We start from the raw sequence: 17,601 nt of genomic DNA on the forward strand, positions 1-17,601 counted from the left end.
GTAGACTGACCAGTCACCTAGGCTGCCCCCAGGTCTGTTCACTGTCCCTCCTTTCAATGGCACAGTTATGGTACTAGGAGTCCTCCTGACACAGGTCCTACTGTTTCAAAGGAAACACAAGAGCCCATCCCATGCCCATTAGAAAGAGGCTTCATCTTTGCTCCCACACCTAGCCTGAGAAGCACAAGAGGCATATTTATCGATCCTCCCAGTTCAGGCAGGAGAGGAGAAGGATTCTCAGTAGATGCACCAGGCCAGGTTAGTGGAAGAAATAGGATGCAGACTTCAGAGCATTCAGGGAGCAATGGGCTGTGTAAGCCCGAGGGTGATTGGAGGAGAGGCAGTGTGGAAAGCCTATAGAGAGGGTTATGCCTGAGTTCCGGCAGAGAGGACAAATCAGGGTGGCATTAGCATGGTGGTGTATGTCCTGGGTTTAAAGTACATAACCTGTGAGAAAGTGGCCAAGGCGTGAGCTGCTTTTGATGCTGTGACTGCTTGTAGATATGTTTGAGTTCCTGTTCAGACTTCCTTGAGTGATGAACAGCAATGCTAAAATGTACATAAAATAAAACCCTTCTTCCCCAACTTCCATTTTTCTTGGTGTTTTGTCAAAGTGACAGAAACCCTGAGACAACATCCTTCTACTCAAAGAGGAACTGGGAACTCTGGTGCTGGGATTATAAGCACCAAGGTGGATGCTGGATTAGGGACATATACAGGACCTAAAGGAAGGTAGATTCAGGCCATAGGTGGGGTATATGAGGTGGAGCTGGTGGGAAAGACTCCCTGGGGTACTACCACAGAATGCAGTCAGGCTCTTAGTATAGTCCTGAGAAACTGACAGGGCCTGGCTACACAAAGTAGGCCTGTGGATCAGAGCCCTACAAATGCAGAGGAAGATTCTGCTGTAGAGACTTAAGAACAGTGAGGGAGGGGCTCACTGTTCCTAATTAGTTCCTGGTGTGAGGCCAGAGAGAGCACCTGCAGCTTCACATTCCAGGAGAGGAGGGCACATATGTGTCTAATATACACATAAGGTGATGACCCCATTGGGATCTGTGTTCTTATCCCATGACTGTCATTCCCACAACAAAACATTCCAAACCAACACACATCTCTTGGGGCCAAACAAATCCCAGAACAAGGGCATAGAAAGATGGCACAGCAAATATGTGATGATGTGGGATTCCCCTCTCTATGTTGTTAAAAAGGAGCTATATGGGCCTATAGAAGTTAATGGCAACAGAGCTAGGTGGGGAAAACTAAACTGAATGCTGGGAGAAAGAAGAGCAAACCCAGAGAGAAGCTATGTAGCTCCTCCAGAGAGGGATGCCAGAACTTTAGCTGTTAATCCAAAGCCACATGGCAATACACAGATTAATAGAGATGGGTTAGATAAGGATATGAGTTAGCCACGAATATGATCTGGCTATTGGCCACAAAGCATTGCAAATAATATGGTTTCTGTATGATTATTTCTGGGCTGAGCAGTCAGGAGACAGACAAGTGGCCTTCTTTCAACACATATGGACCAGTCATGCTCTTTCATGGTACATTTTTCAGAACCTATGGTGTCTTGCATTGTAGCGGCGTAAATGAATGCAGGCAGATTGTAAAGAATATATACAGCTTTAATGAAGAAATGATCTTACAGGACCAGGGTTCCAGCAGAGCACAGGAAGCAGAAGGAGTGTGCATGCTCCCATGTGCCCGATTTATAATTAAACTTTCGCCCAAGGCAAGCGTGCCCCCTAAGGGGCTGGCTTAACCCTACATTGCATCTTCCTGTAACTCCAGCTCCAGGGAAGAGGACACCCTCCTCTGGCCTATACAGGCCCTGGCATGCATACATGTACAGACTCATACACATTATGAAAAATAACATAAGATTTCAAAAAGAAGGCCCAGATTGACAATTCTAGGAAACAGATTTTCGTCCATGGGTCTTTGTGTACCAGGATCCTTCCAGCTCCTGCCACCATCAGCAGGTGCCTAGTGCACCATGGTTTTGATGTACGTATCTGGACATGGGCACGGCTGTTGTGGAAGTTCAGAAGGTAATTCAATTCTTTTGTATTATTTCAGCTCAACATTCCACATCAAACACCATTCTAGCAAGGAACTTGAGGCAACAGGACTGTAAAATAGATGGACACATTAGTTTCATATTCAGGTGTAGAGAGAGGGAAGTACATTCATGCTTACTACTTGGCTTCGCTGACTGAAATTTATTCAGTTGTATACAGTTCAAGATGCCCTAGCTAGGGAATGTTGTCTCCAAGGTGGGGCAGATCCTCCTATAACAACTAACTCAGAAGACTTGAATCAGATCATCCAGTGTAGATAATCTCTCATTGAGACTCACTTCCCAGGTACTTTGTCTAAAGATGACAATTAAAACCAACTATCGCAGAAGGTCAAGGTGCTTGTCACCAAGACAGCAGACCTGAAATTCATCCACAGGATTTACACGGTGGAGGAAAAATCAGCCCATGAATACTGTCCTCTTCTGTCCACACTGGGAAGGGGGAGATCCCAATAACCAGCAACAATAATAAAATAGTAATGACTAATAATGCTACTCCACACTACAATTCATGTGCTGTATGACAGAGCTTGCCTAGTTTGCAACAGGTCCTGATTTAATGTCTAGTCCCTCAAGAAAGCTGAAATATTGCCATTGGCAGGCACAGGTTTCAAACGTTAAAGAAGGTATCAAGGAAAAGTATCGATGTTTCTGATGTTCACAGGCTCTGTATCTGCCTCTAGCCCCAAGCTTTGTCAAGACCCACATAGCAGCAAAGCATAGGGCCTGCCTGGATTCTAGGGATCAGAATTCCAGCAGGTTACCTTCCTTCCCATTTGATCTAGGCAGCTCAAAGCACTTCAGACAGTGGCCCCCTAATATATAGAAACCCATAAATGGTTTGATCTTGGATATATAGAAGCATGCGTGAAATAGTCATCTGTATAGCAACTCGATATTGCACACAGTTGCCCAGTTATTACTAGGGAGGTATTTGGTTACCTCTGGGTCTTGGAAGATGTAAGTCTCCACCTGTCCATTGCATGGTTATTTAGGACATGGACTGCAGGAATATAAAACGGACCCCAAAGCAGCCATCAGCTTAAGAAAGGGCCTGGAGTGTGTAATATAAGAATTAATTTTCCTGCTGAGTGCTTTTCAGTCTGTCCACTTTTACAAGCATTGCGTGTAGTTTTGAGCTAGTTGAGTCCATCCGACTATCATCTCTGGACTGACTCCTTTATCTAACGTTCACACTGTACAAGTCAATGTGTGAGGGAGGCTGTGATGAGATTAGTTTTGCAGCGGGCAGTGGCAATCATGTCCAATAATAGAACAGACATTTCGGGTTCAGGAAGTAGTCCTTGGTGTTCCCCCTCTCACAGCTACTATGCAAGGGGTGGAGCACTAAAGTTTTCAGGAAGTTCAAAATCACATCCTAACCCAGACTAGAAACGGCCTCTCAAGGCAGCATGCAACTCAAACAAATTGGAAATTCAATCTCCGACATGCATGTATATGAGCCCATGAAATGTGCTTTTGCAAAAATAAATGGAATGTCTAGACCACAGGGTTCAGGTACAACCAGTCTTGAGGCAAAACTGGCCTCCAGGGCCCCTTGTTGGAGGGTTCAAGTACCAGCAGCTGCTCTCCTGTCTGGGAAAGTTTCTCCAACTCCCTCTGGCCAGCTCCAAGACACAACCTGCATGTTTGTGTGATTTCCCCACCTTAAGGTCACCCCAAACATCTCCTGCAGCAGTTGTCCCCAAGTATGGGCTCTGAACCAAAGAAAAGCTAAGCTACAACCTGATTTTGGCCATGGCTGCTTTCAGGCCCGTACATCCTGCTGCATCTATACCTAACTTCCAAGAGGAGCCGGCCCCATGAAGTGGCTGAGCCTGGAAAAAATCTGCATGAGGCCTGGAACAGGACATCTGACTCCATGGCACCCACAGAAACAGGAATAAGAGCTGAAACCAGAGGCATTTGTCTCCCCCGGGAGGACCAGATATGATACAACAAGGCCAAGAAGAACAAATACAAATCTCCTGGTTGGAGCCAGACAGCCTCAGGGGGTTTCCTGTTTTAGTCATGCCCTTCCTCCCCAGTCATATGGCACATTACCTGAGCCACAGAGCAAACAGTGGTGTCCTCTGGTACAGCATCAGAGAACACATGCCTCTCTGCAGTATTCCTTCCGCAGCCCCCATTGGAGCCTGCCAGCCTGAGACTGTTCTTACAGATGAGTGGAACTAAATGGAGATCCTGTACCTGGGCTGGGCCGGGTTCTGAATGTCCAGCGCCTTTTCCCACTTCTAGTGACTCTGAGCCCTTGTCGTCCCCTCTGACTCCATGGATGGGAATCCTAAACAGGAAGAGAAGCTGCCAGTGTTGCTGAACTCCAAAGCCTAGTTTTACTATCTTTGTCCTGCTGCAGTTCAGGGCTGTGATCATCCATGGGAGGGTGTGTCCCATCCTTTCCCATGAGTACCCTGTCCACTAGTGGTGTACCCCAGTGCAGTGAACCCTGTTTTATAAGGAGAACAGCTTGGAGATGGTAGGGGGACTGCCAATCCTGATATACAGGTTCTTGTCCCGACAGCTTCAGTTAGGGGTCACTGTCATCCGAGAAGTTTCCTTCTGCCTTGTGGTATGGGCTTCCTGGGCAGCAGATCAGCCTACCCGAGTTTTCCTGGATTGCCAGTGTTCTCTGTCCCTCACTGTGACTTTCACAGGTCTGAAGGTGGCCTGGGACATGATTTTAGGAATCTTGTTCTCTTTTCCTCCTGCATCCTATTGTTCCCATAGTTTCCTTGTCGCCTGCCTGTCCCTGCTTTTTTCTCTTGATTAACAGAAATAAATATTCTAAATCTCCATTGAAACTTCAGGGCAAGAAGAGGGACTGAACAGAAAAAATGTTCCAGGACAATGTCCACCACGGAGATTGGTCAAGTTCAGAAGAAAGGATACACAGAAAATTCCTGGGAGGCCTTTTCCGAGGAGCAAGTCTCTGCTGTTTAATCTCTGAACTCCATGAAATTTTAGTCATGCAAAGGAAGCCAGAAGATCATTCAGGCAGGGGGTACATTAGAGAAGCAAACACCACTATAAATAGTGGAAAGCTGGAAGGCACCTGAAAGAAAACTGAACTTTAAAACTGAATACATTATTAGTTGTGAGACATCATTTTTATGTGTAGTCACATGGTTTTGTGCACGGATACACATTGTTGGTGTGAGTTCATGTATGTGTATGCTTCATGGATGTGGAGAGGAAGGGCAGCTTTTAGTATCACCCTTCAGGTGCAATCCACATTGAAAACGTTTTATTGAAAATAGATTCTTCTCTCATACAGTACATCCTGACCACAGATTCTCCTTCCTCCACTCCCTAACTCGTTGATGTCCTGTGTCCCCCAGATCAGCTATCCTCCATTTCCTCTTCAGAGAAGAGCAGGCCTCTAATATAGAAGAGCCAGACAGAATAAAACAAGATATAATAAGACTAGGCAAAAGCCGTCATACAGATAATGGACAAGACAGCCCAACAAAAGGAAAACATTCACAAAAGCAGGTCAAACAGTTTCCCACTCATAGGAGCCCCATCAAGAACACTAAGCTAACACCCACAACATTCACACAGAGGATCTATTACAGACCCTTGCAGGCCCTATGCTTGTGTTTTGGTATCCGTGAGTCCATGTGAGCTATGCTTAGTTGATTCAATGAGCCATGTTCTCCTGGTGTCGGCCATCTTCTCTGAGAGTCCACATTCTTTTCAGACAGGGTTTCTTACAGGCCTCCTGCTGTGTTTCCTTCTCAGCTTGCTGTGTGATTTTGGAAACGTCACTTGACTCTCTGTTTTATTCTCCTCATGCATAAGATGAGTGTATGAAGGCATCATTCTCATGCCTGGCTACATGATACTAGTCAGGGCTTCAGCCAGGCTTACTGCTCCATCCCCTAATATTCCTTGGCACTCTGACAAGGCTGGCCTTTACCTGTTCACTCGATATACCCTTATAGCTCTCAAGCAGAGCTACATGTACAGACTGAGGCTAATTTTGAGCTTACTATGTGTTTCACTTCTGGAAACAACAGATGCAGGTGCAGGAAATAGGTCTACACACATCTGTCCACTGTAATCATGACCTTGCCTCTGTTGAAAACTCACCTGACTTTGGTGATCAAGTGCTGTCTCTTGGCCCTTGTTACTCTAAAGTCCAAGTAGATTCATTTCCTTTGACTTATTCTCTTGAGACCCCTGAATTCTTCTGGGAACTGTGACATGTGGGAAAGAGCCATGTTGGTGCTCTTCTGTCATGGGGATTCACAAGTCTGTAGTATTCCAGAAGAACGATCCTCTGGGTCTTCCCTGCATGCAGACCTCTGTTATAGGACAGACTGATGCCAGCATTCCAATTTCTCTTCACCGTTGATTCCCTTTATCAACATGGAGTAAGCCATGCTCATTCACAGTGACCATCTCCATACACTTGTTTCTAAATCAATGAATCAACACCAGTGCCTTCTTTTAAGGATTTGTTTCTTTTCATGTGTCTGAGTGTTTTGTGTGTAGGTGTGTGTGCCATGTGTCTGCCTTGTGTCTGTGGAGATCAGAAGAGGGTGTCAAGTCCCTTGGAACTTGAGCCTAACTGGAGCCAAAGCTCACTGTAAGTAACCATGTGAGTGGTGGGAATGAGCCTGAGTCCTCTGCAAGAGCAGTTATTAACCACAGAGCCATCTCTCCAGTCCATCATATTGTTTACAAAGATGTTTAAACTGCGACATGAAATCCAGGACAATTGCTCAAGGACCATTGATGATTCCTTTACTTTGGTGTAGTTTTTTTGTTCCCATCCGAATTATTCCCTCTCCTCCAAGTCCATAGCCTATAATGTGGGCCTGTTCTCTGCTACTATGCATGAGGAAACTTCAGGATTTCTTTACAACTTCACCTGCCTATTGTGGAACAATCCTTTTCACTGTGGACATGTGTCACTCTCACAGGTTCAATAAAAATCAAAGTGACCAGTCTCTGGGCAGGATTTTCAGGGTAGAGAGAATGCTAGAAGAAGAAGGGCAGAGACATGTGAGTCACCAGTCAGATGCATAGGAGGCATCATGGGCACTACAATGCACAGGCAATTGAGCCACATCAAAAAGGTAGATTAAAAGGAGTGGGTTAATTTAAGTTGTAAGCGCTAGTTAGAAATAAGCATAAGCTATTGGCTGGGGTTTCATAATTAATAATAATTCTCAGTGTTGTGATTCAGGAGCTAGCAGCAGAGACAGGAAAATATTCCTACACCTACATGCCTTTTCTGTTTCTTCTCAGTACTGTCATACTGGATCAGAGCAGTGTGGATGAGGATGCTGATATTAGAGAGGCCTACAGCTACTGTTCTCAAACTGTGTGCTACGACTCCTTCAGGGACCAAAAGCCTTTTCACAGAGGTTCACTGTGTAAGACCATTGAAAACTACAGATATTTGTATAACAATTCATAATAGTATAAAATGACAGTTATAATGTAGAATTGGAGTAATTTTATGGTTGGGGGTCACAACATGAGGAACTGTATTAAAGGGTCACAGTCTTAGGAAGGTTGAGAAGCCCTGACCAAACACATATATAGTCAATTCCCTTCCTGTTTCTCAACTTCAGTTCCTTATTAGAACCGGGCTTACTTTAACTATGTGTGTGAGCATGACACACCTGAACATGTGGATGAAGAGGGAAATCTGGGAGTCTGTTCTCTCCTTCCCTCATGTGAGAACCAGGGGTTGGGATCTCATCTTCAGGAGTGCCATCGGGTCCTTCTAAGCACTAAGTGATCTCCCCAGGCTGCACTAGGGGTTCTCTTTCTGTTAACAATTAATTATCATTTTTTTCACAGCCTGACCACATTTTCCTCTCCTACCCTCTACTCCTCCCAGTGCCTCCCTTCAACCCTCGCCCCTCCCCCTGTCCTTTCCCTTCAGGAAAGGGCAGGCCTCCCATGTATATCACCAGCAATGGCATAACAACCCTAGTGGGTCCTTAAAACAACCTTTAATGTTATGACAAGATGAGGTCCCTTCTAAACAGTTCTCTCTGAAAAATTACAAAATTAGAACATGCTGGAAGATGGTCAGAATAACACTTAAAAATGGGAGAGATTATACGGTGTACTTTCCTTACCTGCCTGCCCACGGAGGTGGGCAAAGGTAGTAACCACCAACCAGCCCTTCCCTTCCTCCGAGTTTCTGGTTCCATATTTTTCCTGGACATATCTGTTTTGTCAGGAATGTTAGCTGCTTAGACACACACAGCTGCAGCTGCCACTGCCCAGTGCTCATGTCCATGGTCTCCTGATGCTGCTCACACCCCCTTCCCCCAAGACCCTCTCCACAGACACCATGCCAGAATTGGTAGGCTAGTTGTCTTATCATACAAGTCTCGGGAGAGTTCTGTACAGGCACCTAAAAGGCTGCAGCAGAATGTGAAGCCAGAGAAGTACTGCCCATGAATGCTGCTGAGACAGAGCCTTCCCTTGAGGTGGGAGTGTCATATAGCAATCTGTTGATTTCATTGGTTAAGTAATAAAGAAACTGCTTGGCCCTGATAGGTTAAAACATAGGTGGGAGGAGTAAACAGAACAGAATGCTGGGAGGAAGAGGAAGTGAGCTCAGAGGCCATGCTCCCCTCTCCCAGGCAGACACAATGAAGCAAGCCGCCAGGTCAGACATGCTGAATCTTTCCTGGTAAGACTGATGCTACACAGATAATTAGACATGGGTTAATTGGGATATGAGAATTAGCCTGTAAGGGCTAGAATTAATGGGCCAAGCAGTCTTTAAAAGAATACAGTTTGTTTGTTGTTATTTCGGGTAAAGCTAGCCGATGGCAGGAGCTGGGTGGCGGAATGCAACCTGCAGCTCCTACTACAGAATGGTGCCCAACGTGGGGATAACTGAATCCACAGAAAGCTTGAGAAAGAATGGAGTGAAGCATGTTTTCTTAGTAGCAGCAATTTCTCGGGTCTGCTCTGCTTGCTAGAGGCAAGCAAGCGCTCTCATCTAAGGGAGGCTTCCTGACTCAACTTTAGCTGCAAAGCTTGCAGATCTTTTAAGAGGTCCTGCCACAAAACACTTAAATGGTGTTGATAAAAGCCGACTGAATGCTTGTTTGTTTCAGCAGTAGCAGGAAAAATCCTGTGTTGTTTTAAAATGCCAGCTTTCTGGGCCGTCCTGCCAGAGCAAACTCTGACTGTTTGAGGCAGGAGGGCCAACTACAGAGAGAGGACTTGTGTGTTGTCTGTGGACATAATGTTGCAGCTTACTTACTGGCAGGGACCTTGAAACGCCATAGACTTGTGGCAATAAACGTGGCTACAGAGGTACCTCCGCCATGAGGCTGGGAAGCTAAGGAATGGGCTCGATCCTGCTGCCAAAGCCACAGCTTTAGTCCTACCAATATTGCTTGGTAAATTAATGACTCATGTGGTCAAAAAAGAGACATATACAGTAAAAGAAAGATTCAAAGTCAAAGAAAATGTTTAAACGATTTACAGTGTGTTAAAAATATATGCAGGCTAAAACTTAAAGTTCTTAAAGTTAAAAACAAAAAAAAGAGAAGAAAGAGAGTAGTTGGGTGTGGTAGTACACACCTTTAATCCCAACACTTGGGTGTCAGAGGGAGATTGACCTCTGTGACTTCAAGGTGTGGTAGCACACGCCTTTAATCCCAGTGCCTAGAAGGCAGAGAGAAACAGATCTCTGTGAGTTCAAGGTGTAGTAGTGTACACCTTTAATCCCAATGCCTGGGAGGCAGAGACAGGCGGATCTCTGTGAGTTCAAGGACATCCTGGTCTACAGAGTTATTCCAGGACAAAGATATACAGAGAATATAAAATAAAAGTAAAAATAAACAAAATATAGTTAAAATAAAGTCATACAAAGATGGAAAATGAACAGAGAATTTTGATACTGTATGCTATTACACTCTCTTTGAATTGTTTGAATGCTGAGGAAGGAGCAACATCTGCTCAAAGATATTTGTTTATAAATGCTGCTGAACTAATCCAACATAGATATTTTGAAAATGACTTGAGTTTGAAATTTGGATCTAAGGACATGATGCTTTGGAAAGGAGTTTCTTATTTCGTTTTCACAGAGGGTGAGAGTCTGTGGATTGCCTCTATCCCAATATGGTATGATGGACCATGCCTTCCTGAAGAGTTGCTGTGAACACCTTCAGAAAATTGCTTCGCTCAACTGCCAACTGAGATGAAACTAGCCCACAGGATATACCATGAAAGACTTAATTAACGACACCCCATTCAGCAGGAAGCAGTTTGGAGAGAAAAAGCTGTGCCCATGTTCCCAAATATGGTTTATAAATGTTCTTTTACATTTAAAGTGGGATATGATATAGATATGAACAATTTGCATTAGTATAGATTTTGCTTTATTGATAGAGATTTAAGGTCAATTTTGTTATATGTATAAGTATTTCTGATCTTGATTAAGGTATTGTGATTGTGTAGTTCACTTAAAATGTAATGTATATAGGTTATTAATGGATAATCAATAATAGTCAAGCTTGTAGTCATGTTAGTTAAGATTTTCTAGATGTACATAGATAAATTTTAGATAGGCATTCTTCATATTTTTCAAAGATTATAGAATATGTCATTTTCAATGTCTTAATAACTTAGGGTTTTTCATGACAACGAGACACTCTGCTCCTGGCAGCACCAATTTACTTCAAGAAGAAGATGGGCATCAAAAAGGATCCTTATGGAGTTTAATAGTCATTTGGGCAAGAAACTGCTCTTGCCTGGACTGTTGCCTGGACTATTGAACTTGCCTAAATGTGAGATGACCTTTCAGGGTTCCTGATTCATGAAGGAGTCTGCAAGACATTCTGCGGGATACAACAGATAGTGACTGAACTGACTGTGAAATTTCTTGCTTCATGGAAATATCTACTAGATACTATGGGCCTGTAGGCCGAAGATGGATGCCCCAATGGTACAGAGAAACTTTGGGTTAATGTCCAGGCAGCAAGATGTCCCTTTCATTTCTAGAGTTTGAAAGTTTCTTATTTCTTGTTTGTTTGTGTAATATTGTATCTTTCTGGAGTCTTTGATGGAGTTAAAGAATAGTTATAGTTTTCCTTCTTTATGATAAAGAGAAAATAGATGTAAATATTGTAATTTTTACTTGATAACTGTTTTGTTATATGTAATTTTGCTATGTTAATTAAAGCCTTCTTTTATTTTGTTTAAACAGAAAAAGGGGAAATGATGTGGGAGTGTCATATATCAATCTGTTGATTTCAGTGGTTAAGTAATAAAGAAACTGCTTGGCTATGATAGGTTAAAACATTGGTGGGGGGGAGTAAACAGAACAGAATGCTGGGAGGAAGAGGAAGAGAGCTCAGAGGCCATGCTCCCCTCTCCCAGGCAGACACAATGAAGCAAGCCGCCAGGTCAGACATGCTGAATCTTTCCCGGTAAGACTGATGCTACACAGATTATTAGACATGGGTTGATTGGGATATGAGAATTAGCCTGTAAGGGCTAGAGTTAATGGACCAAGCAGTGTTTAAAATAATACAGTTTGTTTGTTGTTATTTTGGGTAAAGCTAGCCGATGGCAGGAGCTGGGTGGCGAAATGTAACCCGCAGCTCCTACTATATTCCTTTGTTCTGCCATGGACGTGTGACAGCTATGTGTTCCAGTGTCCACTATGTGTTCCAGTTACTGCTTCATATTCTAGTGACCACTATGTGTTCCAGTGATCACTATGTGTTCCAGTGACCGCTGTGTGTTCCAGCGACTGGTATGTGTTCCAGTGCCCACTATGTGTTCCAGTGACTGCTATGTGTTCTAGTGACTACTTTGTGTTCCAGTGACAACTGTGTGTTCCAGTGGCCACTATGTGTTCCAGTGACTGCTTCGTATTCTAGTGACCACTATGTGTTCCAGTGATCACTATGTGTTCCAGTGACCGCTGTGTGTTCCAGCGACTGGTATGTGTTCCAGTGCCCACTATGTGTTCCAGTGACTGCTATGTGTTCTAGTGACTACTTTGTGTTCCAGTGACAACTGTGTGTTCCAGTGGCCACTATGTGTTCCAGTGACCACTGTGTGTTCCAGTTACCACTCTGTGTTCCAGTGAAGGTTATGTGTTCCAGTGGCTGCTATATGTTCCAGTGACCACCATGTGTTCCAGTGACCACTGTGTGTTCCAGTGACCACTATGTGTTCCAGTGACTGCTGTGTGTTCCAGTGAACGTTATGTGTTCCAGTGACTGCTATGTGTTTCAGTGGCTGCTATGCATTCCAATGACCAGTATGTGTTTCTATCCCTCACCTGCTCTGAGCTGACTTCTGTACAAATTGTAATAAAACACATCCTTTTCTGTGTAGGGCACACACAAGTTGTAAATGGATAAACTGTGCTTTATTGCTAATATAAGGAGAGAAAGATAGGAATGTCCTGGCCAGTATGGGTGATAAACTTCCTGCGACACCAGAAGAGCCCATCTCCTACTTGCTCTCGGAGAATGAATTTATTCTTGGTCTCCACCAGAGTCTTCATGTCAAGGTTGTCCTTGATAGCAGGGGAATTCTTTTTTCTCAGTATTGCCCTCTGGTTCTTCTCTTGTAGTTAAACCAGTCCTGAAATAGAGGGAGAGAGTTGTTAGACCACTATTAATAGTTTCTAAAATATTAAATAGTTTCTTAAATTTAGTTCAAATATTTTCTCTCATAGGGCTTCCTTTATCCCAGAGACACATGTTTTGAGCATATATTTCAGTGTTTCATAATGTCTGGCAAATCAGGTTTCCGTCTAAGAATATTTACATGTAATTTTCTATCTTTAGAGATATGATCACCAATATTCAGAGTAATAAAGGATTTGTCTCCTATCCAATTTCTGGCTATCTCAGAATCTTTAATGTAATACCCTTTCTGTTAGTCGGTGTGATGAAACAGGACTTCAGCCATTTAAGGTCAAAAATTAGCCAATGGAGTATCTTAGAATTTAAATGCTTCTATAGCAAGGGAAAGTGTCAATTGAGTATAGAGGAAGTCCTAAAAGTTGGCAAATATCTTTGTCAGTTACATGTCTGATAGAAGATTAATATTCTGAATACACAAAGAACTTTAAAAAATAAATAATCAAGAAAACAAACCCAATTAAAATGAAGCTATGGAACTAAACAGGGAGTTATATTAGGAAGAAATAAAATTCACAAAGAAATATTTCAGATGTTTTCAACATCCTTAGGAATTAGGGAAATGCCAAGTAATATTAATTCCATATTTTCTTAGAATCTTTTTAAAAATTGTGTAAACACAATGACCTCCATTGCTAGAAATCCCTAATGATATAATAATTGCACTTCTATTTTAGCAGTAACCGAAAGTTGTCTAAATAGACTTAAGATCTTCTTAACAGGAGAGAAATCATACTTTCTACTACTATAGATCCACTCAACTATGTCTTTCTGTTGAGCTTAAATCTCTTAGAGGATAACGTACTATTGTCACTTTGTTAAACTAGTATATTTTTTTTTCAATTTTCTAGACAAGGTTTCTCTGTGTAGCCTTGGAGCATGTTCTGGAACTAGCTCTTATAGACTAGGCTGGCCTCAAACTCGCAGAGCTCTGATTCCCTTTGCCTCCCAAATGCTGGGATTAAAGGAGTATGCTACCAGCACATGTCAAGCTAGTATAATTTCTTTTTATTCACATATATATAAAAATTCCCACTTTCTCCCTTCCTTCCATACCCCTCCCGTCTTTTTTCTTTTTTTCCTTTTTTCAAATGTATTTATTTATTAAAGATTTGTGTCTCTTCCCTGCCACTGCCTCCATTTCCCTCCCCCTTCCCCGATCAGGTCCCTTTCCCTTGTCAGTCCAAAGAGCAATCAGGTTCCCTGTCCTGTGGGAAGTCCAAGGACCACCCACCTCCATCCAGGTCTAGTAAGGTGAGCATGCAAACTGCCTAGGCTCCCACAAAGCCAGAAAGTGCAGAAGGATCAAAAACCCATTGCCATTGTTCTTGAGTTCTCAGTAGTCCTCATTGTCCGCTATGTTCAGAGAGTCCGGTTTTATCCCAGGCTTTTTCAGACCCAGGACACCTGGCCTTGGTGAATTCCTGATAGAACATCCCCATTGGCTCAGTGTGTGGGTGCACCCCTCGCGGACCTGAGTTCCTTGCTCGTGCTCTCTCTCCTTCTGCTCCTGATTTGGACCTTCAGTTTTCAGTCCAGTGCTCCAATGTGGGTCACTGTCTCTGTCTCCTTTCATTGCCTGATGAAGGTCAATATTCAGGAGGATGCCTATATGTTTTTCTTTGGGTTCACCTTCCTATTTAGCTTCTCTAGGATTACGAATTATAGGCTCAATGTCCTTTATGTATGGCTAGAAACCAAATATGAGTGAGTACATCCCATGTTGCTCTTTTTGGGTCTGGCTTACCTCACTCAGGATAGTGTTTTCTATTTCCATCCATTTGCATGCAAAATTCAAGAAGTCCTTTTTTTTTACCGCTAGGTAGTACTCTAATATGTATATATTCCATACTTTCTTCATCCATTCTTCCATTGAAGGGCATCTAGGTTGTTTCCATGTTCTGGCTATTACAAAAAATGCTGCTATGAACATAGTTGAGCATATATATACTTTTGTTGTATGATAAGGCCTCTCTTGGGTATATTCCCAAGAGTGGTATTGCTGGGTCCAAGGGTAGGTTGATCCCGAGTTTCCCGAGAAACCGCCAAACTGCTTTCCAAAGTGGTTGCACAGGTTTGCATTCCCACCAGTAATGGATGAGTGTACCCCTTTCTCCACAACCTCGCCAGCAAAGGCTATCATTGGTATTTTTGATTTTAGCCATTCTGACAGGTGTAATATGGTATCCTAAAGTTGTCTTGATTTGCATTTCCCTGACTGCTAAGAAGTTGAACATGACCTTAAGTGTCTTTTGGCCATTTGAACTTCTTCTGTTGAGAGTTCTCTGTTCAGCTCAGTGCCCCATTTTATAATTGGGTTGATTAGCATTTCACGGTCTAGTTTCTTGAGTTCTTTATATATTTTGGAGATCAGACCTTTGTCAGTTGCGGGATTTGTGAAGATCTTCTCCCAGTCAGTGGGTTGCCTTTTTGTCTTAGTAAGCTAGTATAATTTCTAACTTCACTTTAAATACTTATTTTTCTACCCAAACAGGTAAGGGTAGATCTCACACATCAGCAAAGACACATCTTTTGGCATCAGGAAATAATTATCATCAGGAGATCATTAAATAAAGCCACAACTGATCAAATTGCAGATAATAATTCACCATGTGGTGCCCATCCCAAACTTACACATTTGTAATGCTTAAGGCTTGGGAAACATGGACGTTAGGGAACAGAAAGACTGTAAAATCCAGAAGACCTGGAAGTCTGTTGTGAGATTGTTTCTTCTAACTATGAAAAGGAAGCTATACCCGTGAAATCTCAACAAGACTGCTCTATAAACAATATTCATTTTCAAATTCCACCATCAAGTGACATCCCTATATAGATGGGTGAAATCTTACCAAACTTCACTCCTAAATGAAGAGCTTTAAGTAATTATCAATGGCTGATAAAGGGAGAATTAGTCTTCTGCAGTATTGAGGCTGTTAATTGGCTATCCAATACCAAATAGTCATCCCTAAATACATATACATACGAGCAACACTAAACAGACTCAGCAGGTTGTATTTATATACCTATTCACCAGTATGTAACAACAATTTTTGAAAAGAGTTGGAGTGGAGTCAGTCAATGGATGAGAGAGGAACAAGAATGGGAGACACTAAGTAACTACATTTCAATTAATTTTAACTGAAAAAAACCTGCAAACTTCAGCATGAAGCTCAGAATTCCTGTTCAAAGGACCATATTCATGCATATAGCTTAATGTGGTTTTATGTTTCTCAAAATATCCAACTGTCAAAAGTCCTTTTACATAATTCCAAGACTTCTGCTCATATGCCTAAGAAAATCCAAGAATTTCTTTAAGGCTACAACACCCTGTATAGGTCTCCTGAGGTATCAGTATAGTTATATATCTGAAGGCAAAACTGGGTGGTGACATTTGGCCCTGAGGGTCGTCAGCCTTGTATTGGTGAAAAACTCCTTCCGGAGTGGCAGGGCCATATCTATTGACTCTACAAGATGAATTCCCCTACACCAGCGTTGAGGAGAATAGAATCGTCAGAGTACAGGTAAGGGGGCAGATCCCAGAAAATGAAGAAAAACTCCTTCCATGCCTAAAATAAAATCTTGAGAAATCAAGCAATTCAGTATCCTAGGTTTCAACAGTGTCTTAGGTCTCATTGGGGTCCTCCCTTATATCTCTACCCCACCATACAGAATCCCGTCTGTTTACAGTCTAGTCCTGATGCCAACCCCCTGTCCCCTTCAAGTCTGAAATTTATTAATATAACATTGTAAGTCAGACGGTCTCACAATAAAGGCTTTCTTTTTTATTTTCTTTGCTTTTTTTTGGACAGTTTTAGGTCTGGTTTCTGAATGGAGGTTGTTTATAGAATTAGATTGTGTATGTGAATTTGGACCTAGGAAAAGGCATCTCTCTACATTTTTTTCTTTTCTTTGTTACTTTATCTAGATCTGCCAGAAACAACTACCCAACATCTTTATATACCTTAGGAATACTTTTTCAGAAATGTTCAAACGTGTTGTATATACAAACCTTAAATCCTCTGTCTCTCCCAGTGGTGAATCTATAGTATGGAGTGTTTTGTCTTCTGTATTTCATTAAACAGTTTTTTTTTCAATGAGAAATCACTCATCTCCATACTATCTGGAGAGAAATTTTGCTAATTTAAGTATACCCAAATTAGGTATGCAGCTCCAGACACCATCAAGCCTGGTAGAGAAAATAGTAATTAGCAATTATTTCTCTAGTAGCAGATCAGATCTAAAGAAAACTTCCTAAATTGACTTACAGAGCAGAAGTGGAGTAATCCAAAAAGGCTATCTTTACACTGGAGAGGCAGAAAACTCAGCAGCTTCTCAATCCAAGAAACTGGAGCCCTGAGCAATTCTAATCTGTAGCAGGAGGCCACTTGTTGATTCCCAGCCACTTAGCCCTGAAATAATCACACAGAAACAGTTTAAATCACTGCTTGTCCCATTAGCTCTAGCTTCTTTTTGGCTAACTCTTATTTATTAATTTAACCCATTTCTAGTAATCTGTGCTTCGCCATGAGGCTGTGGCTTACTGGGTAACATTCCCAGAGTCTGTCTCTGGTGGAGGTTCCATGGCTTCTCTCCCAGCCCTTCTTTCTCCCAGCATTCAGCTTAGTTTTCCCTACCTATCTAAGTTCTGTCCTGCTATAGGTTCCAAGCAGTTTCTTTATTCATTAATGGTAATCACAGCATACAGAGGGAAAGCCCACATCACTAATCTGAAAATCTAAAAGGTCTCTGGAAAGCCTTGTGTTGCGTATGCTTTCGAAGACTGAAGAATCTATGGTCTGTCAGACAAGGCCAGAGCAGAATTGATAGACTTGCCCAGAAAAA

The sequence above is a fragment of the Microtus pennsylvanicus genome, chromosome X (assembly GCF_037038515.1).
Source record: "Microtus pennsylvanicus isolate mMicPen1 chromosome X, mMicPen1.hap1, whole genome shotgun sequence".
In the NCBI taxonomy this organism is placed as follows: domain Eukaryota; kingdom Metazoa; phylum Chordata; class Mammalia; order Rodentia; family Cricetidae; genus Microtus; species Microtus pennsylvanicus.